At 36.3% G+C, this 23,139-nt stretch overlaps 1 protein-coding gene across 6 annotated transcripts in view; it reads left to right on the plus strand.

Annotated features, from left to right (window-relative positions):
* Positions 1 to 23,139, plus strand: part of ZFAND4 (zinc finger AN1-type containing 4) — a 79,126-nt gene that overhangs the window by 11,559 nt on the left and 44,428 nt on the right. For 2 of the 6 annotated variants that reach the window (XM_039872392.1, XM_039872391.1), the window contains exon 2: positions 10,070 to 10,134. The exons of the other annotated variants lie outside the window; for them this stretch is intronic. The gene's annotated coding sequence lies outside the window, so the exon portion shown is untranslated. The remainder of the gene's footprint in view (positions 1 to 10,069; positions 10,135 to 23,139) is intronic. 6 annotated transcript variants of the gene reach the window in all.

Here is a 23,139-nt window from a genome sequence, read left to right on the forward strand (position 1 = left end):
TCCCCCCAATTACTGTTACCCCTCTGGCTCTACACATAGCCATTATACTACTCTGACCATGTTCCCTCTGCCGTGTTCCCCATCCCCGTGACGATCTCTCAACTACTAATTTGTACTGCTTTAACCCTTCACCCTCTTCTCCCAGTTTCCTAACTCCCCTCCCCTCTGGCAGTCACCAGATTGTTCTCTGTATTTCTGAGTCTCTTTTCAATTAATTTCTTCTTTTTGTTCCTTGGGTTCTGAAAGTAAGTAAAATTATATGGTATTTATCTTTTTCTGTCTGACTTAACTTCGCTCAGCGTGATAACTGCTAGGTCCATCCATGTCGTTGTAAATAGTAGGATTTCACTTTTTTATGGCTGAGTAATATTCCATTGTATATATGAACCATAACTTCTTTATCCAGTTGTCTGTTAATGGGCACTTGGTTGTTTCCATATCTTGGCTATTGTGAATTGTGCTACCATGAACATAGGGATGCATAGATCTTTACAAATTAGTGTTTTGGTTTTCTTTGGGTAAATACCCAGAAGTGCAACTGCTAGATCAAAAGGTTGATCCATTTTTAATTTTTTGAGGAACCTCTAGACTATTTTCTATAATGGCTATACCAGTTTGCAATCCCACCAACAGTGTAGAGGGTTCTCTTTTCTCTATGTCCTTACCAACACTTGTTGTTCTTTGATTTATTGATGATAGCCATTCTGAGAGGTGTTAGGTGATATCACATTGTGATTGTAATTTGCATTTCTCTGATGATTAAAGACCTTGAGCATCTTTTCATATGACTATTGCCCATCTGTATTTCCTCTTCAGAGAACTATCTGTTCAGATCTTCTGCCCATTTTAAAATTGGATTGTTTGTTTTTTTGTTGTTGAGTTGTATAAGTTCTTTATATATGTTGGATATTAACCTCTTATCAGATGTATCATTAGCAAACATCTCCCAATCACTTGGTTGTCTTTTTGTTTTGTTAATGGTTCCCTTTGCTGTACAAAAACTTTTTAGTTTTATTAGTCCCATTTATTTATTTTTTCTTTTGTTTTCCTTGCCCAGGGAGATATATCCAAAAAGAAATTACTGTTAGTAATATCAGAGAGTTTACTGCCTATGTTTTCTTCTAGAAGTTTTATGGTTTTGGGTCTTACACTTACATCTTTAATCCATTTTGAATCTATCATTATATATGGTGTAAGAAGGTGGTCCAGTTTCTTTTTTCTTTTTTGCATGTATCTGTCCAATTTCCCAACACCATTTATTGAAGAAAGTGTCTTTATCCCATTGTATAGTCTTACCTCCTTTGTCATATATTAAGTGAGCATATAGGCATGGATTTATTTCTAGGTTCTCTATTCTGTTCCATTGATCAATGTGTCTGTTTTTTATGCCAGTATCATGCAGTTTTGATTACTGTAGCATTGTAGTATAGTTTGATATCAGGTAGTGTGATACCTCCAACTTTGTTCTTCTTTCTCAAGATTGCTGTGGCTATTCGGGGTCTTTTATTGTTCCATGTAAATTTTAGTATTATTTATTCTAGCTCTCTGAAAAATGCCATTGGTATTTTGATAGCGTTTACATTGAATCTATAGATTGCTTTGGGTAGTATGGCCATTTGAATGATGTTGATTCTTCCTACCCATGAGCACGGTATATGCTTCCATTTATTTGTTTCTTCAATTTCTTTTTTCAATGATTTATAATTTTATGAGAACAGGTCCTTTACCTCCTTGGTTAATTTGATTCCCAGGTATTTTATAGTTTTCGATGCAATTGTAAATGGTATTGTTTTCTTAATTTCTCTTTCTGAAAGTTCATCATTGGTGTATAAAAATGCCACTGACTTCTGAATATTTATTTTCTATCCTACTCCTTTACTGAATTCATTGATCAGTTCTAACAGTTTTTTGGTGGAATCTTTAGAGTTATCTATATATAGTATCGTGTCATCGGCAAATAAGTCGAGTTTTACTTCTTTCTTTCCAATTCAGGTACCTTTTATTTCTCTTTCTTGTGTGATTGCTGTGGCTAAGACTTCCAATACAATGTTGAAGAGGAGTGGTGAAAGTGGGCATCCTTGTCTTGTTCTTGATCTTAAGGAAAAGGCTTTCCCCATTGAGTGTGATGTTAGCTGTAGGTTTGTCATATATGGCCTTTATTATGTTGAAGTATGTTCCCTCTAAGCCCACTTGCTGAGATTTTTTATCATAAATAGATGCTGGATTTTGTCAAAAGCTATTTCTGCATCTATTGATATGATCATATGGTTTTTTATCTTTCGTTTTGTTAATGTGGTGTACCACATTAATTGATTTGCAGATATTGTACCAATCTTGCATCCCAGGAATAAATCTAACTTGATCATGGTGTATGATATTTAATATATCACTGAATTCATTTTGCTAATATTTTATTGAGGATTTTTACATCGATATTCATAAGAGATATCAGCCTATAATTTTCTTTTTTTGTAACGTCTTTGTCTGGTTTTACAATCAAGTTGTAACGGTGGCCTTATAAAAGGAGTTAGAGAGCCTTCTCTCTTCTTGAATTTTTTGGAATAGTTTGAGAAGTATAGGTGATAATTCTTCTTTAAATATTTGGTAAAATTCATCTGTGAAGCCATCTGGTCCAGGACTTTTGTTATCTGGGAGGTTTTTGATTACTGATTTTATTTTGTTGGTGGTAATCGATCAATTCATATTTTCTGTTTCTTCTTGACTTAGTCTTGGGAGACTGTATGTTTCTAGGAATGTGTCCATTTCTTCCAGATTGTCCAATTTGTTGGTGTATAATTGCTCATCGTATTTTCTTATGATTCTTTGTATTTCTTTGGGTCAGTAGTTATTTCTCCTCTTTTGTTTCTGATTTTATTTATTTGAGTCCTCTCTCTTTTTTCCTTGATGAGTCTGGTTAAGGGTCTGTGAATTTTCTTTATCCTTTCAAAGAAGCAGCTCTTGATTCCGTTAATCTTTTGTATTATTTTTCTAGACTCTATTTCATTTATTTCCACTCTGATCTTTATTTTCTTCCTTGTATTCACTTTGGGCTTTGTTTGCTGTTCTTTTTCTAGTTATTTTAAGTGTAAGGTTAGATTGTTTATTTGAGCTTTTTCTTGTTTCTTGAGGTAGGCCTATATTGCTATGAATTTCCTTTAGGTCTGCTTTTGCTGTGTCCCATAGATTTTGAGTTATCATGTTTTCATTTTCATTTGTCTCTAGTTATCTTTTGATTTCTTCCTTGATCTCATTGTTAACCTATTCATTGTTTAGTAGCATGTTATTTAGCCTCCATGCATTTGTGTATTTTCCAGCTTTTTCTTGTAGTTGATACTTAGTTTCATTCATTGTGATCAGAGAAGATGGTTGATATGTTTTCAATCTTCTTAAATTTATTGAGACTTGTTTTGTGTCCTGACATGTGGTCTGTCCTGAAAAGTGTTCCATGTGCACTTGAGAAGAATGTGTATTTTTCTGCTTTGGAGTGAAATGCTCTGAAAATATCTATTAAATCCTTCTGGTCTAGTGTGTCTTTTAGTCCCAATTTTTCCGTGTTGATTTTTTGTCGGGAAGACCTGTCCATTGCTGTCAATGCTGTGTTAAATTCTCCTACAATGAGTGTACTACTGTTGATCTCTCCTTTCATGTCAGTCAATAATTGCTTTATGTATGTAGATGCTCTTATGTTGGGTATGTATATATTTACTACGGTTTGTCCTCTTGATATATTGATCCTTTTATCATCATGTAATGCCTTTTTTTTTGTCTCTTATTATAACCTTTGTTTAAAGTCTATTTGTCTGATATAAGTATTGGTGCTCTACCAGATTCTTTTGAAGCAAATTCATGGCATCATGTTAATAGCATGAAATATTTTTAAACAGTTTTAAACAGTGAAATATTTTTAAACTGTTTTTCAACAGTTTATGGTGATACACAAACTCTGTCATAACTATGTTACAGTTACTTTTAATAGGCAATAGTAATTGAGGTCCCTTTGGGAATACTTTTTTTTTAATGTGCAGATTTTCTGAGAACTCTTTTGGGCTTACATTTACATAATTTGAAGTTTCCTAAGTAGAGCAGGGTTAGTCAATATTGTATATTATCCCTTTTGTGGTTTGTATATTTGTGAAAAGTCATAAATTACCTTGTGTAAAATACGTCTTTTTCTTTATACTTTGAAGATTTCTGAAATAAGTGGTATTTGCCATTTACAGTTGTTAAAATGCAGTATTGACTGGAAAATTAAATTGCTTTATATACCACTAAATGGATCTTTACTTTTCGAGCCAGCTGGAACTTGATTGTAAAGGTAGTAACTAGCACTGCCCTCCAGCCCAGTTTAAGTTCAGGATTGTAGAAAGATGAAGAGGTTTGGAATTTTTATCTTTGTTAATCAAGAATCCTGGTAACTGCAGAATTGCTGTTCCTCTAGTAAGTAACTTCTGTCGAAGTTAATGTCCAGCTGAATCCAATGACCACATCAGTACATCCAGTAATGGCACATTAAGCTTTTGTCTTCCCAAATGATTTGGTGAGATGTGGAGTCCAAATATTTTATTTTTGCTTTGTTCGGTTGTTGTTGTTTTTTTATTTATTTATATGATGGTGTAATAATATCTTTTTTATCAGCAAGAAGATAAAAATTCTCTTGTATTCTAAATAATTTCTGTATTTTTTCCTCCTTTCATACATTTTGAATAATCTCTGTACACCAAAAGCACTTTAGAGAACATCCTGTTTAGGTCTCTTAATGTTAGAAGAGTAAACTCAGGCTTAGAGAAGATTAGGGCTCAACCAAGGGAATTATTTAGTTACTGATAGAGTTAGGACCAGAACCAAAATGTAGACTTTTTGTCCTCTGTAGGAGGAGGCATTGTCAGGGTAAAAGCAATGGCTTTGTAGTTATTAGTTGAATCCTAGGTTAGAGAATTATAAAATGAATAAAGTTATTGGGATATTAAATGAGGTAATATGTAAAATGCCTGTTGTCTTAGTCTGCTAGGGCTATCATAACAAAATACCATAGATTGGGTGGTTTAAAGAACAGAAATTTCTTTTCTCACAGTTCTGGAGGCTAGAAGTCTGAGATCTGGACAGCAGTATGGTCAGGTTCTGGTGAGGGCTTTCTTCCTGACCTGTAGACAGCCATCTTCTCAGTGTGTCCTTACATGGCAGAGAGAGATAGAGGAGAGGGGAGACGGGGGACAGGGGAGAGAGAGGGGAAAGAGGGGAAAAGAGAGAAAAGAGAGAAAAAGAACAAATGAGCTCTCTGGTATTTCTTCTTATAAGGGCACTGATCCCACCATGAGGTCCTTACCTTCATGACTTCGTCTAAGTATCTCCCAAAGGCCCACTGGGAGTTAGGGTTTCAAAATATAAATTTTTGGGGACACAGTTCAGTCCATAGCACCTACCACTAGTGGTCAGTAGATTTTAATTCCTGTTCTCATTCTTCATCCTCATACCCTACATCCTTTCCTTTTCTCTTATTCCCAATACTGTCTTATAACTTCATGTAACCCATGGGCAATGACAGTCATTCTGTTCTTCAGCAGGCTTCAGGAGGCTTTCATGAAAAATTATTTAAAATTTTTTTTCTGGGTGACCTTTCTGTTTTCACCAAGGAAGACATTTGGGGCTAACTTGGTGGGTATGACTCTCCGAGACAGAGGAATATGAGGTAGGAAGGATAGAAGGTAGAGGTGACACTGCTTGGTTTAATCCTTTAGGGAAATAGTTGCTCTGACAGATGATTTTTCCTTTTGGGCAGCTTTTGGTAAGTCCAAAACTAGAGCTTAATAGGAGATAGAAGGGTAGATGGAGAAGACTGTGGAGAAAAGTCTGAAGGAGTATGCTGGATGAGGAATGATGATCCTGTAGTGAGAAAGGAGGAGTACCTTCAGGGCCTTGAAGGCACAGGAGCACTGAGGCCAGGCTGCCTGATTTCACATTACTTGCTGAGCAAATTATTTAACCTCTCTTTACCTCAATTGTGCTAATTTTAAATGGGAATAATAATAATACCTATCTCAAAGACTTGTTCTTAGGATAAAATGAGTTAGTAAATGTAAAGCATGTAGCAGAACGTTTGTGTTCTTTATCAGGAGAAAACAGTCTATGTAGATAGTGTAGTGTGTACCCAAGAATATAAGAGCTCTGACCTTGGGGGTAGATGTAATTTAGCTGAGTTTCTAGAGAAGGCAAATTATTTGGAGCTTGTCATTACCTAAAATATAGGTCTGCAAAGGAGAGTACATACTACTCAGAGGATATGAAAAATTACCCAATGGAATTTGGAAAGAAAAAATGTGCCAAGAAATGGAAAGGATTATTGTCATTGGTTCTTTATTGCCATAGGCTGTGGATTCCCTGGACTTGCCATCTAGAGTACTTATAAATTTTGGGTATTAACCTCTTATAGGATGTGTTCTTGGCAAATAGCTTCTTACATTTGATAGGTTGTTTTTTTGTTTTGTTGGTGGTTTCCTTTGCTGTGCAAAACCTTTTTAGTTTGATGTAGTCTCATTTGTGTATTTATTTTCATTTGTTTCCCATGCCTGAGGTGACGTGTCAGAAAACATATTACTAAGAGCAGTGTTAGAGAGTTTACTGCCTATGTTTTCTTCTAGGAGTTTTATGGTTTCAGAGACTTAAATATGAGTATTTAAGTCTCTAATCCATTTTGAGTTTAGTCTTGTTTATGATGTAAGAAGTTGGTCCAGTTTCATATTTTTGCATGTTCTGTCCAGTTTTTTCAGCACTAATTATTGAAGAGACTGTCTTTACCCCACTGTATAGTTTTCCCTCCTTTGTTGTAAATTAATTGACCATAAAGGTGTGGGTTTATTTTTGGGGTCTCTCTTCCATTGATCTACGTGTCTGTTTTCATGACAGTACTGTGCTGTTTTGATTACTATAGCCTTATAGTATAGTTTGAGATCAGGTATTGAGATACCTCCAACTTTGTTCTTTGTCAAGATTGCTACGGCTATTTGGGGTATTCTGTGGCTCCAAATTTTGAAAAAAATTTTTGAGTTCTGTGAAAATGCCTTTGGTATTTTGACAGGGATTGCATTTAGTTTATAGAATGCTTTGGGATATTTCAACAATGTTAATTCTTCTTATCCATGAACATGGTGTATACTTCCATTTATTTGTATCTTTATTTTCTTTAATGTCTACTCATTTTGTGAGTACAAGTCTTTTACCTCTTTGGTTAAATTTATTCCTAGGATTTTTCTTTTATGCAATTGTAAGTGAGAATGTTTTCTTAATATTTATTTCTTATATTTCACTTTTGGTTTATAGAAATGCAACTGATTTCTGAATATTAATTTTGTATCATACTACTTGACTGAATTCACTTATCAATTCTAGTTTTTGGTAGAATCTTTAGGGTTCTCTACATATAGTATTATGTCATCCGCAAATAATGACAGTTTTACATCTTTCTTTCCACTTTGGATGCTATTTATCTGTTTTTCTTATCTGATTGCTGTGGCTAGGACTTCTAATGCTATGTTAAATAGAAATGGTGAAAGTGGACATCCTTGTCTTGTTCTTAATTGTAAAGAAAATGTTTTCAGTTTTTCACCATTGTGGTTGATGTTAACTGTGGGTTTGTCATATGTGGCCTTTGTTATGTTGAGGTATGTTCCCTTAGTTGTCATTGTGTTGAGAATTTTTATCATAAATAGATGTTGGATTTTGTCACATGCTTTTTCTGTATCTACTGATAGGATCATATGATTGTTATCCTTTTTTTTTGTTCATGTAGTGTTTCATGTCAATTGATTTGCAGATATTGAACCAACCTTGCGTTGCAGGAATGAAGCCAACTTGATCAAGTAAAAATATGTGATATAATGTTTTATTTAAGTCCATTGTTTTTTTATTGATTTTCTCTCTGAAAGATCAATCTCTTAATGTCAATGGGATGTTAAAGTTCCCTACTATGTCTGTATTGCTGTCAGTCTCTTTTTATGTCAGTTAATATTTGTTTTATGTATATAAGTGCACCTGTGTTGGATGCATAAATGTTTACAAGGGTTATATCATCCTCTTCTCGGATTGATTCCTTTATCATTATATAATGTTCCTCTTTGTCTCTTATAATAACCTTTGTTTTAAAATCTATTTTGTCTTGATATAAGAATTGCTACTCCAGCTTTTAATTGTTTCTATTTGCATGACCTGCCTTTTTACATCTCTTTATTTTTAGTCTGTGTGTGTATTTTAATCTGAAGTGGGTCTCTTGTAGACCGTATACGTGTGGGTCTTATTTTCTTATCCATTCAGCTACCCTATGTCTTGACTGAAGCATTTAATCCACTTACAGTTAAAGTGATTAATGACAGTTGTGTAGTTAGTATTCTTTTATTATTTGTATTTAAGCTCTTTTTCTTTCTTTTTCTTATTCTTTTTCTTAAAGAAATTCTTTTAATATTTCTCGTGATACTGGTTTGGTGGTGATGATTTCCTTTAACTTTTTCTTGCCTAGTAAGCCCTTTATCTGTCCTGCAATTCTAAATGATAGCTTTGCTGAGTAGAGTAATCTTGGTTGTAGGTCCTTGCTTTTCATCACTTTGACTATTTTGTGCCAATTGCTTTTGGCCTGCAAAGTTTCTGTTGAGAAATCAGCTGATAGTCTTATTTGAGCACTCTTCTAGGTAACTAACTACTTTTCTCTTGTTCCTTTTAAGATTCTCTCTTTGACTTTAACCTTTGGCATTTGAATAATGAATGATGTGTGTCTTGATGTGGGCCTCTTTGGGTTCACCTCATTTGGGACTCTCTGTGCTTCCTGGGCTTGTATGTCTATTTCCGTCACCAGGTTAGGAAAGTTTTTCATCAATATTTCTTGAAATAAGTTTTCAGTTCCTTGCTCTCTCTTCTCTTTCTGGCACACCCCTATGATGTGAATGTTGTTACACTTGATGTTGCAGAGGCCCCTTAAACTATTTTCATTTATTTGGATTCTTTTGTCTTGTTGCTGTTCTGATTAGGTGTTTTCTGCTACCTTATCTTCTAAATCACTGATTTGATCCTCTCCTTAATCTGTTGATTCTCTAATGTATTCTTTAGTTATTGTATTCTTCACTTCTGACTGGTTCTTTATCATATTTTCAATCCCCATTTTTGCCTTCTTTTTGTTAAAGTTCTCACTGAGTTGATCTCTTCTTCCTCTAAGTTTGTTGAGCTTTTTATAACTAGTGTTTTGAACTCTGCATCTGGTAGATTACTTGTCTCCATTTTGGTTAGTCTTCCTGGAGTTTTGTTTTGTTCTTTTATTTAGGACGTTTTATGTGTCCCCATTTTGGCTGCCTTCCTGTGTTTGTTTCTATGGTTGTGAAGATTGGCTGTTGAGGGGCTGACCTTATGGAGCAGGATTCACTTCCACAGGGCTCTGGTTCCTGCCTAGTCTGCTCTTTGTGTGTGTCCTCCTCAGATGCAGGCCCAGGTGGTATTCTAGCTCTAGTTGAAGCTGACCACTGGGCGTGCTAGCCCAAGGGTCTCCTGGGAGTGGCCAACCTGCAGGCCAAGTTCAGCTGCAGCCTGTGTACTCCCTGGGGGCCACCTGGAAAGAGTTACTAAGCAATCCTCAGATTGCTGCCACCCATGCTGGGCTTATAGGTGCCTTGAGATGCGAACCCAGGATCTGATGCAGGCTGCCGCTAGTGCCAGGCTTGGGGCTACTCAGCAAGAGCTATGGGATATGCCGAGGCCAAATGCTGCTTCTTTGGGTTTTATGATCCTTTGAGAGATTTTAGGAAAGTCCACAGCAAGAGCGAAGACGGGCCATTTGTATGGAATAAACTACTAGAGGCAGCTTGGCTGCAGCAGCCTGCATATTGGGAGGGGTGGGATCTCAGAGGCCTGGTTGCAGCATGACCAGTGTTAGCCAGGTTGATGGAGCTCAGATATGGCGGCCACCTGCATCCACCCATCAGAAATGGGAAGGGCTCAACAAAAGAACAATGAACTCCACCAGTATTTTTGTTTGGAATAAAGCCACTCCTCCAGCTCTCACCCTGAAGTCAGACAACTCAATTCCTCCCTGTAGGTCCCCGGTACCTTTCGAGGAGCTGCCCCAGCGCTGGAGCTCAGAGTGAGCAAGTCTGTTACCGAGTAAGTCTGCGTGCGGGCCCCTTAAAAGAAATGTCTGTGATTCCTGCAGCCCTCCGTCTCACTCAGCCATAGTTTCCACTGGTTTTCACAGCCTGAGATTGTGATGACTTCTCTTCCTGTCACTGGAAGCCTGGGCCAGGGAGCCCATTGTGGAGCCGGGATCCCTCGCTCCTCTAGTGGGGAGGCCGCCTCTGCAGCCAAGTTATCCCTCCTGATTCTTGACCACTTGTAGTTGTGGGACTGGCTCATCTCACGTCCCCACCCCTCCTACCAGTCTCAAGGTAGCCTCTTATGTATGTCCCCAGTTGTAGGACTTCTCTTCCGCCAGACTCAGGCAAGTCCCAGTGATGTTTGTTCCATAGTTTTGTTGTAATTTTGATGTTGTCACGAGAGGAGGTGAACACAGCGTCTACTTTCTATGCCATCTTGACTGGAAGCCTGGTCATATACTTTTGAGTTATTTTCTTAATGATTGCCTTATTAAATACTGTTAGCATCTTAATTTATAACAATACAGTCCAGACTTCTACCAACTTAATTTTAATTGTATATAAACTTTGCTGCTTTGTCTTCCCTTTTGTGATGTTGTCACAAATTACACCTTTATACATTTTGTGTTCATCAGCAGTTTTATATTTGTTGCTTTATGTAGTTTCTTTTATCATATTGGAAAAAATAGGATTTTCAAACAAAAATATACTAACACTGTCTTTTATATATACCTATATAATTTTTTTAAAACCAGTATTCTTTATTTCTTTGTGTGGATTCAAGTTAGTCTCATGTCCTTTCATTTTAACCTGAAGGATTAGCATTTGTTGTATGACATATATGCTAATGACGAACTCTCATTTTTTGTTTGTCTGGGATTGTCTTTATTTCTTTCAATTTTTAAAGGATTATAGAATTATTGGTTGTTAATTTCTTTTTTCTTTCAACACTGAATGTTATCTCTCTTCCTTCTGTCTTCCGTGGTTTCTGATTAAAAATCAGCTATTAATCATTATTGAGCACACCTTTTCATGGTAAGTAGCTTCTGTCCTGTTGCTTTTTGGATTCTCACTTTGTCTTTGTTTTTGAGGGTTTAATTATGCTGTATTTCAGTCTCTGTCTCTGAGTTTTTTCAACTTGGATTTCATTGAGATTCTTGGGTGTGTAGATTGTATTTTATTTTTTAATCAAATTTGGGAATTTAGGGGCCATTATTTCTTCAGCTATTCTTTCTGCCTCTTTATCTTTTTGTCTTCTAGTACTCCCATTATGCAGATAGTATGCTTTATGCTGTCCCACAGGTTTCTTAGGTACTGTTGACTTTTCATTATCCTTTTTCCTTTATGTTTCTCAGACTAAGTAGTCAAGTAACCTACATTGAAGTTCACTGCTTCTTTCTTCTACCTGCTCATATATGCTGTTGAGCTCCTGTAGTGATTTTTTTCATTTCAGTTATTATACTTTTCAACTCTATAATATCTATTTAGTTTTATTTTATTATTTCTAGGTCTTTATTGATATAGTCTTTATTTGGTGACATATGGCTTCCTTTCATTCTTTGTCCTTGGTTTCTTTGTAAAATATTTAAAGTAACTGACTTCATGTATTTGTCTAATAAGTCCATTTTTCCCTCACTGAATTAATTTTGCATAATCCGTTCTTTTTAATGTTTATAGCCATGCAGCCTTTGTTCCATTAGCATAGATGTCAGCTGAGTGGACAGAGAATTTTTTTAAATGACTGGAACAAAACGTTCGGCTAGTTTTTGCAGAGGGACTCTGTGTATGTATGTTGGGGTACCCCTTTAACACTTAGCTAGGCAGTTTAAAGCTGTTATAGCCTTCACATCCTGGTTATATAGAGCCTGAAAGTTAGATAGATGTGAAGGCTTATTGCCTTTTCAGCTTTTTGTTGAGCATATGCACACCCTTGGGCATGTGTGTTGCCTTCTAGGTTCCCAGGAGTATGTCTAAGATTTTGAAAGCCACTAATTCCCTATCCTTTCCCTTCTAATATTTCTGATTAATCTAAGTTGTTTTCCCCAACTTGTTTCATTTACTCAGGCAGCAGCAACTAAAACATTTGCTCATAAATGCTTTCAACAAATTCCCCTCTGGAAGTGACTTATAGTGCTCAGTAAGTTCTGAGTGAGGTAAGACAAAACAAACTATTTGAAAAGATCTTCTCGTAAGGTACTAGATAGGTCAAAAGAAATTATTTTAATTTTTTTGTGAATGAGGTCCTTTGTGTTCCCCCTGGTACTGGTGTTGAGAATGAAGCTGTTATTTTCAAGGCTGCTCCTAAGATGGAGAGTAGAGTCTAGAATTAGTGCGAATTAAAATACAACAAAAGCTCATTGTTCTTAACAAGTTTGAGCGTTTTTTATGACTGCTCCCTGTACTGCTATAACTAGTTGGTCAATTTCCAGTGCTTTTTCAGAGTTGATTTTGACAGTTTTGCCATTTTTAGTTTCTTTTACGAGGATATACTTTTGGAATTCCAAGGATTCCAAACTTACTAATAGGAATTATTTTGCTATTTTCCCTGTCATCCTCACCTGCGTATTTTTAGTTATTTTAGCAGAAAGAGCATTCTAACGTGACCTTTTTTTTCCCCTTCAGTACATTAAATGTGTTGCTCTATTGTCTTCTGGAATTGTTTAAGGAACAATTCTGTCATCCTTATTTTATTCCTCTTTATGTAAAATATCTTTATTTTTTTCTGGTTGCTTTTGAGATTTTCTTTTTATCACTCATTGGTTTTGAGCAATATCATTATGTTATATCTTTCTTTAGTTTTCTCAATGTTTCTGTGTCTGGTGTTCATGGAGCCTTTTGAATTTGTGAGTTGTATAGTTTTCTCCAAGTTTTGAAAATTTTAAACCATTATTTTAAAAAACACTTTTTTGTTTTCCCTTCTCTCTTCTCCTTTGTCCTCCTACTCTTCCTCCTCTTCCTCCTCCGCCCTCTTCCTCCTCCTTTTTTAGACTTTTTGCTGATATAATAGTGGGTTGCTTGAAGTTTCCCACAGCTCCTTTTTTTCTGGCACTTTTTGTTATTCCACATTCCATTTTGCTTAGTTTCTCTACTGCTTATGTCTTCAAGTTCACCATTTATTTTTCTCTAAAGCCTGTTCTGTTGTTAATCATATCTAGTGTATTTTTCATCCCAGAATTATAGTTTTTATCTCTAAAGTTTGAATTGAATCTTTTTAGGTCTTCTTTGTCTCTATTTCAGTTTTCGAACATAATGTAACTATAATAACTTTGAAGGTACTTCTCTGATAATTCTAACATCTTTGTCAGTTTTACATGTCTTTGATATTTTTCTGATTAAATATTGTACTTTTTTTTTTTGCTTACTGGAAATCTTTGACCAGATACCTGACATTGTGTATTTTAGTTTTGGGGTGCTGGATATTTTTATATTCTACAAATCTTTTAGAGTTTTACTTTGTGATTTATTTAAATTACTTTGAAACAGTTCAACCCTTTCTGTTCTTGATTTTATAATTTTTTTAAAAAGTGTTACTGGAGCAGTATTCACTGTAGATTTAATCATTCCACATTACCGAGGCAAGATCTTCATGAATATGCTACCGATTGCCAGATAAATTATGAGATTTTTTTTCCAATCCAGTCCTGTGTGAGTGCTGGACAGTGTTCTCTCTCAGATGGTTTCTTCTTGCCCTGAGGTAGTTTCCTTATAAACATATGAATACTTGAATGGTACCGTCTGCACATCTTTTCTCTCTGGCACTCTTTCTGCTCGATGAACTCTATCTGCCTTTCACTTTTCAACTCTCTGAGTCTGCTGATATTCATCTCAATTTCCTCTCTCTACGTGGCTTGGAAGTTCTCTTAGAGCAATAAGATGGGGCAGTCTTAGGGCTCACATGATTCCTTTGCCACCTTTCAGAGGTCACTTTCTTTTTATTGCTCGATGTTCTAGTGTCTCGATAGTCATAGTTTCATGTATTTGTGTCTTTTTCCTTTGATTGTTTCATTCAGGAAGCTACATCTGGCCCCCCTTATTACTCTTTCTTAACTGGAAACAAAAACCTCCACTATGATATTTTTAGAGGAAGCTCTACCTTCACTATGTTTAAAGAGGCATTGTTGGTTTTCATTGCTCTCCTTAGTTTTTCCTCACATTCCTCTGTCAAATTTGGTAGAAAATCTTTATAGATTAGGATCTCAAATTATGTATACTTCTTTTTGTTATTTGAGGTTGGAACTTTTTATATTCACATTTTCAATGATTTTTTAGAGAAGAGAATGGAGTAGAACTCTGCTGCTCTAACAGTTGTGACCTCAGTTACTAGAGCTACTCCCTTTATCTTTTACTCATTCTCATATTATCTTATGAGAATAATGTGTTTTTAACATTTTTTTGAAAGGTTTCTTTTTTTAAGTTAAAGAACTATTTTTCTATTACTTGTATTTGAAAATGTTATTACTTCAACAGCTGGTTCCAGAATTTTTCTTTGAGTGAAAACTTTGGGAAGAATAACTAGAAAAGATACTTGGCATAGAAGGCAAGTCCATCAAAGCCTGAATATTAGAAGAGGACTACAGCCTTCTTTCTCCCCAGTGATATAAAATGATGGGTATGCTCTTTATGGGAAAATGAAATGGGAGTAATTTGCAGGCCTGTTATATGGGATGAGAAAAGTAAAGAACTGAGAGGCTGAAAGGGTAAGGTGGAAAATAGAAGTGACGAGATAGTGTGATGGTGGTTTTATGTGTCAACTTGACTGGGCCATGGGATACCCAGATATTTAGTCAAGCATTATTCTGAGTGTTTTGGTGAGGGTGTTTTTGGATGAGATTAACATTTAAGTTTGGTGGACTTTGAGTAAAGCAGATTGTCCTCCATAATGTGTGGCGGTCTTTTTGTTCTTTTCAGTCTTAATAGCGTTCAGACTTCATCTGCAATATTGCCTACTCCTGGTTCTACAGCAGACTGTCTTCAAATTCAGATTGGAACATTAGCTTTCCTGGGTCTCCACCCTGCTGTCTTTCAGACTGAAACTGTAGCCTCAGCTCTTCTGAGTCTCCAACCTGCCAGCCCATACTGCAGATTTGGGACTTGCATGCCTCTACAATCGCATGAACCAGTTTCTTATCAACTAAGCAATCAATCCCCATGCCTCCCCCCACCCTCTGTCTCTGGCTCCCTCTCCACACACATACTAATTTGTTCTATTTCTTTGTAGAACCCTAACTAATACAGATGGTGTGAACCTGGGGTGTTACATGTATTAATGAAGCAATGGAGAATCACTAGAACAGAATAGCTAAAGGATGTCAGACTCATTAATGTAGGAATTAAAGTCATTCCTACACAGATCTTTAACGCTGTCTTTCATTACTCTCCATTTTAATAATTCTACTTGAGGCACACTTGCCTTTTTGCTTTCTTCAGTAAATCCAGCTTCTTCCTACATACAGATATCTTTATTGTTCCTTTCCCCACTTTATTGAAATTCTCATGTCATTTCCTCGTGGCTTTCTTGACCACTCTTATAAAAACACACCCCACCCTCACCTGTGCCAATCTTTATCTCCTTACTCTGCTATATTGGTTTTCATTTAATTGAGTAACTTGGCATTATATTATAGTTAAGTATATGAAATAATGGATTTATTGACTTATTCTTTTCTGTTTTAAGTAAAATCTAAGTTTCATCAGGACAGGATCTTTTTTCTTATTCGCCAATATATTTTTAGCTTAGAGAATAATGCTTCATATAGGATAGGCATTGAAATATTTGATGAATGAATGATGGAAATCAGAATGTTGTTTAATAGTTCTTAACTATATCTAATTGAAATGTGGTCTTCTGATGTGAATTATTTTCCTATTTGTGACTTTAAAATATGTAATCTTCTCTGTGTACATACCATTTCTTCTCTAGTTCATTCTTAAAATGCTCTTTCTACAATTATTTCTTTTTTGCTTTTTCTGAAGTGACTACAATCCTACATTGTTGGATCTGATTTGCAAATTTTTTTTAGGATATTTCATCTATGTTCATGTGAGATATTGGTCTGTAGTTTTCTTTTATTATAATGCCTTTGGTTTTGATATTAAGGTAATGTTGGCCTCATAGAATGAGTTAGGAAGTAGTCCCTCTGTTTCTTTCTTCTGGAAGCAGTAGTAGAAATTGGTATCATTTGTTTTTTTAATTACTAGTAGAATTCACCAGTAAAATGATCTGGTCCCAGTGCTTTTTGTTTGGGAAGATTATTAATTATTGATTCAATTTTTAAAATAGATAAAAGCCTATCCAGATGGTCTATTTCTTGTGTAAGTTTTGGCAGATTATGTCTTTCAAGGAATTGGTCCATTTCATCTAGGTTATCAAATTTGTGGGCATAGAGTTGTTCATAGAATTCCTTTATTATCCTCAAGCTCAGGGATTCTTTCCTTAGCCCATGTCCAGTCCACTAATAAGCCCATCAAAGGCATTCTTTCTGTTACAGTATTATTGATCTCTCTAGCATTTCCTTTTAATTCTTTCTTCCATCCCTCTGCTTACATTGCCCATCTGTTCTTGCATGGTGTCTCTTTTATCCTTTAAAGCTCTTAGTATATTAATCATAGTTGTTTTACATCACCAGTCTGATAATTCCAATTTCCCTGTCCTATATGAGTGTGCTTCTAAAACTTGCTCTGTCTCTTCAAACAGTGGAGTATTTGTGTTGTGTATTTTTTTTTTTTTGCCTTTTTTGGTATGCCTTGTTATTCTTCCTTGATAGCCAGATATAGTTGGTTAAAGGAACTGCTATTAATAGGCCTTTAGTTATGTGTGGTATGATGTGGAGTAAGGTGAGGGATAGGGGAGCTTTCCACAGTTCTATGATTAAGTCTCAGTCTTCTATTGAACCTGTGCCCCTCAACTGAGAAATGTATGAGTGCTTCTCATCTTCTCCCTAGTCCCCTGCACTCTCCTTTAGGAATGGCTAGAGTGAAGTATAGTTAAATATTTCCCTTCCTCCATATGGAATGCTAGAGCAGGGAAGGCTAGAGTAGACTGGAGATAGGTATTTCCTTTCCCTCAGGTCATTTCGGCTCTAATGAAACCCCAATAGATTAGGCTTCAATAAAATGGTTTTTCCTGAGGGCAGGCCTTGTTAAGAAGAATAAAATGATTTGGCATATTTCAAACTGGTTACTTTCATTCTCCCCTTGCACTAGGGGATTTTCCTCTGATGTTCACTGTGAGAACCTGGTCAAGCTCCTGGAGGTAAAACTCACTAACTGTTGGATCCCCTGGTTTTTAACTTTCATCCTTGTCCACACTGAGCCTGCAGCAGTTCATCAGTCATACTTTAGGTTTTCTTACCCACTGGTTCCTGGCCAAGGTTTCTGGTCTGGTTTGTTGTGATTTTCTGTATTCACTTGTCTCCCTCTCAGATTTGGGGTTTGTAGTTTGCCCCGTGACTTCGTTTCTTTGATGGATCAAGAAGAGTTGTTGAGCTTTTAGTTTGTTCAGCTTTTTACTTGTTAGAATTGAGTGGTGACTTCCAAGCTCCTTACATGCTGGACCAGAAACTTGAAGTCATTATATTTTAACAGGGTCATTCTGGCTATTGTTCTGAGAATAGTAGAGAGAGGAAGGGAAGGCAGAAGCAGAGGCTGCTACAAAAATAGAGGTGAGCAATGGGCTGTTTTGGACTACGAAATGATAACTGGAGAGAGAAATATTTGTATTTGGAAGTTTGGATGGCAGGGAGCCAGCAAAATTTGCTGACAGATTGAAAGTAGAGTGTGAGAAAAAGAGAGGTGTCAGGAGTGACTCCATGGTATTTGACATGAGCAACTTGGATGGATGGAATTGCTGTTAATTGAGATGGATAAGTCTAGAGCAGAAACAGGTTTGGAAGAGTTTAGTTTTAGACATGTTAATTTTAAGATAATTATTCATCATCCAAGGAAATACGTTGAATAGCCTAGGGTTCTGGGAACAGATCCAGGCTAGGGAGAACATTTCGAGAGTCTTCAATATTTAACTGGTAGGATGAGATCTCCAAGAGAATAAGTCTACATTGAAAAAGAGAAGAGATCCAAGGGTACTGCAAAATTAAGAGATCAGAGAGTTGAGGCTGAGCAGCTAAGGAGGTTGAGAGGGAGTGGCCAATGAAGTAATAACAAAGCCAAGAGAATGTTTTATCTTGAGAATAAAATATTTCCAGGAGGAGGGAGTTTTCAGCTGCTTTAGTAAGCTCAGTATGAAGCGAATTGAGAGTTGACTGTTGGAACTTTGATTGTGTGACTAAGTTGGTATCGGCCAGATTTCTATGCTTTAAAGTTACTTTTTAAATCTTTTTAATTAATAAATAACTTATGAGGAGCTCTCGATACTATACAAACATCCTGTTTCTTCTTATCATTTTGGCTAATAATTTTATTATTCATTGATGGCCTTGCCAGGGACAGTTGTTACTGTATGTAGTATTTACTTGCTGTTGCTTTTTCTATTTCCCTTATTCCTTCTTTATGGGCATTCTACTATAAGGAAATGCTGTCCTTTAGCCCTTATGATCTATTTATCTAATTATTTATTTATATCAGCAGGGACTTGTGGATATTTATTTTATTTTGTGGATTTTAATCTATTACTGTTATTTTGTTGCTGAAATTGTATCAAATTTGGCTATCAGTAGTAGCTTCACATTGGTTCATATGTCCTTTTGAAATGTTGCTATCATTTTTTAGGCATATCCTTGCTTTGCGTGACACTACAAGATATTCCAGATTCATTTAGTATTTTACCTGTCTCAGTCCTGGTATCAATCATTTCAGTAAAGTATTTTTATAGGAATTCTAAAATTACTTTCATTGGAATGGTATTTAGAAACCACAATCCAAGTGCTAAGTGTGCTCATCACTCTTGGGGTATCATTACATCTAGGCATTCTTAATGGACAGAGATAGAAAATATGTATATTTACTACTTACATATACACATACTTCTATGTCTATCCAAATTTTATATATTGAAAACCAGGAGTTCATTTAGATACCTCAAATTCCAATTTTCACTGTAGTGTTCATTCTAGCCTTTTTATTCTAGCCTTTTCCTTTTTTTCATTTGTAACCTCTTTTTCTCACACTGAGAAACTCTGTTCACATTATGCAAAGTGTATGTACTTATTTGCTCGAACTTACTATACACAAATTAGTTTAGAATCACTAACCCATGTTTATGTAGGAAACAAATGAACTAACTATAGTATATTTGTGTGCAGTCCTCAGCCTACAGTATACAGTCAGAATACCGCATTTTCTTTATCCATTTATCTCTCAATAAACATTTAGGTTGCTTCCATCTCTTGGCTATTATGGATAATGCTACAGTGAACATGGGTGTGCAGATATCTCTTCCAGATCCTGGTTTCTTTTGATATATACCCAGAAGTGGAATTGCTGGATCATATGGTAATTCTATTTTTAATGTTTTAAGGCGCCTCTGTACTATTTTCCATTGTGGCTGCACAATTTTATATACAAGGATTCTCATTTCTCCACATCTTCACCATCACTTGTGATTTTCTGAGTTTTTTTTTATTTGTTTGTTTTGATAGTGGACATCCTAATAGGTTTGATATCTTTTAGTGGTTTTGATTCACATTTCCATAATGATTAGTGATGTCGACTAACCATTTTCATATGCGTGTTGGCAATCTGTATTTCTTATTTGGAGAATGTCTGTTCAAGCCCTTTGCTCATTTTAAAATCAGATTGTTTGTTGTTGCTGCTGCTGTTGTTGAGTTCAGTCTAATTCTTTTGCTTTATAAGTTAGAGAGAGAGAGAGAGAATAAAAGTTGAGGATTTTACCTTTAACATTGAAATGGAATAATTCTGGGCGAATTTTCCCAGGTACCTAGTAGGTCCTTTCAATGTGCAGATTCAGGTCTTTTCTATTGCTAGAAGCTTCCCAGGATTATAGGGTTTTTTTTTTAAATTTATTTATTTTAATTAGTTTCAAGAATACAGTACATTAGTTAGACATCTATATAGTTCGTAAAATGATCCCTCCCTCCCCTGCCCCTCCACCTTAGCCAGTGTTTTAATGCTGACTGCATTCTCAATGCTGTGCTCCCCAACCCTGTGACCATCCATCAGCTACTAATTTGTACTACTTTAACCCTTCAGCGCATTCTCCCAGCCCCACAAACCCCTCTCTCCTCTGTCTGTCTCCAAATTGTCCACTATATTTGCGAGTCTGTTTTTGATTAGTTTGTTCTTTTTATTCCTTAGATTCTGCAAAAAGTGTTTATCTTTCTCTGTCTGACTTAAATACCTTCTGGGTCCATCAAAGCAATATCTTTTTCCATCCCCTTCCTTTTCATATGTAGGGGTCTTGTTTTCTTATCCTTTCAGCCACTCTGTCTTTTGGTTGGAACACTTAATTCTTTCTCATTAAAGGAATGTAGTTCTTACCATTCTTTATGTTTTTGATATATGTTCTTTCTTCTTGGTGATGATAAATTTCTTTAGCTTATTTTTGTCTTGGAAGCTCTTTATCTGTCCTTCAACTCTAAATGATAGCTCTGCTGGATAAAGTATTCTTGATTGTAGATCCTGGTTCTTCATCCAGTTGAATATTTTTGCCAAGCCCTTCTGTCCTGCATAGTTTCTTTTGAGAAATCAGCTGCCAATCTTATGGGTATCCCCTTATAAGTAACTAACTGCTTTTCTCTTGCTGCTTTTAATATTCTTTCTTTGTATTTAACCTTTGGCATTTGAATTATGATGTGCCATAGTGTGGGACTCTGGATCCCTGATTTTTGGAATTCTGTGAGCTTCTATGAGGTTAGGAAAGTTTTCCATCATTATTTCTTCAAATATCTGTTCAACATCTTGATTTTCTTCAGTTACGCCAATCAGACAGATATTTGGGCCCTTAATAGTGTCCCACATGCTCCTTAAATTATTATTTTAGTCTTGGCATCTTATCTCTTGCCATTCTGATTGTGTGTCCTTGGCTTTCCCGTCCTCTAGATAGGGCATTTGATCCTTTTCTTTATTCATTTTGTTTATTCCTTTATTTCATTTAATATACTTCTCATCTTAGATAATGTGTTCTTCATTTCAGACTGATTCCCTTTTATAATTTCCATTTCCATTTTTATGTTTTTATCTCTTTGTTGAAGTTCTCACTGAATTTATCTACACTTCCCAAAAGTTCATGGAGCATCTTTATAATTAGTGTTTTGAACTCTGCATCTGTTAGATTACTTAACTCCATTATATCTGGATGTCTGTTCCGTTCTCTCGTATATGGTTTCTGCTTCTTTGTCTTCCCATTTTGGCTGTCTTTCCATGTCTGTTTCTGTGTATTAAGCAAAACTCCTAAATCTCCTGTTCTCATTAGTGTGGATTTGTGAAGTAGGTGTCCAGTGGCACAGTCCTGAGAGGGGTTCAGCTGCAGGCCAAATTTAGCCCAAGCCTCAGTCCCTCTGGGACCACCTGTTAAGATTCAGCAAGCAATCCACAGATGTTGTGCTTATTGTTGCCTCAAAAGGCCACACCAGAAACCGAGGCCAGCTGTCTCCAGTGTGTGTGGCTAGGTGATGCTCAGCAAGGAGTACCTGACTCGCCGAGGATACACCTGGATGTGGCTTGGGTGGGGCCTCAAGTTGGGGGAGGTGGGATTTCAGGAAATCCTGTGGACTGAGCGACTTCTGTTATTCAGTTTGATGTCATGGCTATGGCAGCATTGTGTCTGGTGCACTGGTAGTGGGGAGGGCTCAACAAAGAACAGTGGGTACTGTGGCCACTTCTGTACAGAGTGAGTCTCAGCTTATCTCGCCTCAGCCCTCACTCAGACAATGTCTCCTTATAAGTCCCTGGTGCCCCTTGCGCGCAGCCTAATTGGCACTGGTGCTCAGAGTGAGCAAGTCCGTCACTGCGAAAATCCGCTAATGGACGCGGTCCCTTAAGAGCTTCTACCGCTGCTGCTGCCGCTGCAGCCTCTGTCTCAGCCACTCGACCAGGCAGCCCTGTGTCTTCTCCCCTTCCTACCTTCTACTGTTGCAGGGTGATTTCTTGGACGTCTCCCCGGTTGTATGGCTTGTTCATCTAGATCCCAGGCGAGTTTTCCTTGTTGCTGCTCCTTGTTTCTCTCACAACTTTGATTTGGTCGCCAGAGGGATGAACAGAGCCTCTATCTACACCTTTTTTTTCCTCCCAGGATTATAGTTTTAAACATTAGTTCTGTTTCACTGTTTAGATTTTCTTTTTCAAAGACTTTTAATAACATGAATAATATTCCTTCTTAGCCTTTCATTTTTAGTACATTCTCTTGGACCCATTTTTTACTTTTCCTTATGTCATTTTCATTTTCTTCTTTGCTTTTCTGCCTTATCCTTTACTAAATATGTATTTGAGTCTATTATGTATTGATATCTTGTAATTTATTCCTCATTTTTGAGGTAATTTTGTCTTTTTCCTTCATTTCTTTTCTGAGTTTAGTCAGCTTTCTTTTTAATTTGTTCCTGTTATGTGGGGGGTGGTCTTGGACATTTTCTTTTCTTAATTTTTGAATTTCTGGTTCAAAACATTTTTTTCTTATCTTCAAATCTTGAGCAAGTTTGCAGTTTGGCATTACAGTTTTCTGCTTCATCATTATTTTTCTGAGTAAAATTTTACCTTGGTTGACAGGTGTGGAATTTTGTTTTCTGGTTTTTACTATTAACTCTATATGGGTTTGTTAATTTTTCTCTTGATGATTTTTGTGGTATAGGGGTGGTTTACAGATTCTGTTTTATGGTGCGCTCTCAGTCAGTATATCATTGTTCAGATATTTTACCTGTTTTATATTTGTTTTGTGGTGTGGGGGGAGCTGTGAGTCCCCAATTTTGTGATTCTCTTTTTTCTTGCAGGACTCTTAAGTTTTCACCCCTTGCTCTTTTTCCCCTTGACTACTGAATTGCTAAAAAATACTCTTCCTCTTGGTTTTTGCCTCCCACAGAAGCTCCTTCAAATTGTTTGGCTTTAAAGT

Source organism: Pteropus medius, unplaced genomic scaffold, assembly GCF_902729225.1.
Source record: "Pteropus medius unplaced genomic scaffold, Ma_sr-lr_union100, whole genome shotgun sequence".
NCBI lineage: Eukaryota > Metazoa > Chordata > Mammalia > Chiroptera > Pteropodidae > Pteropus > Pteropus medius.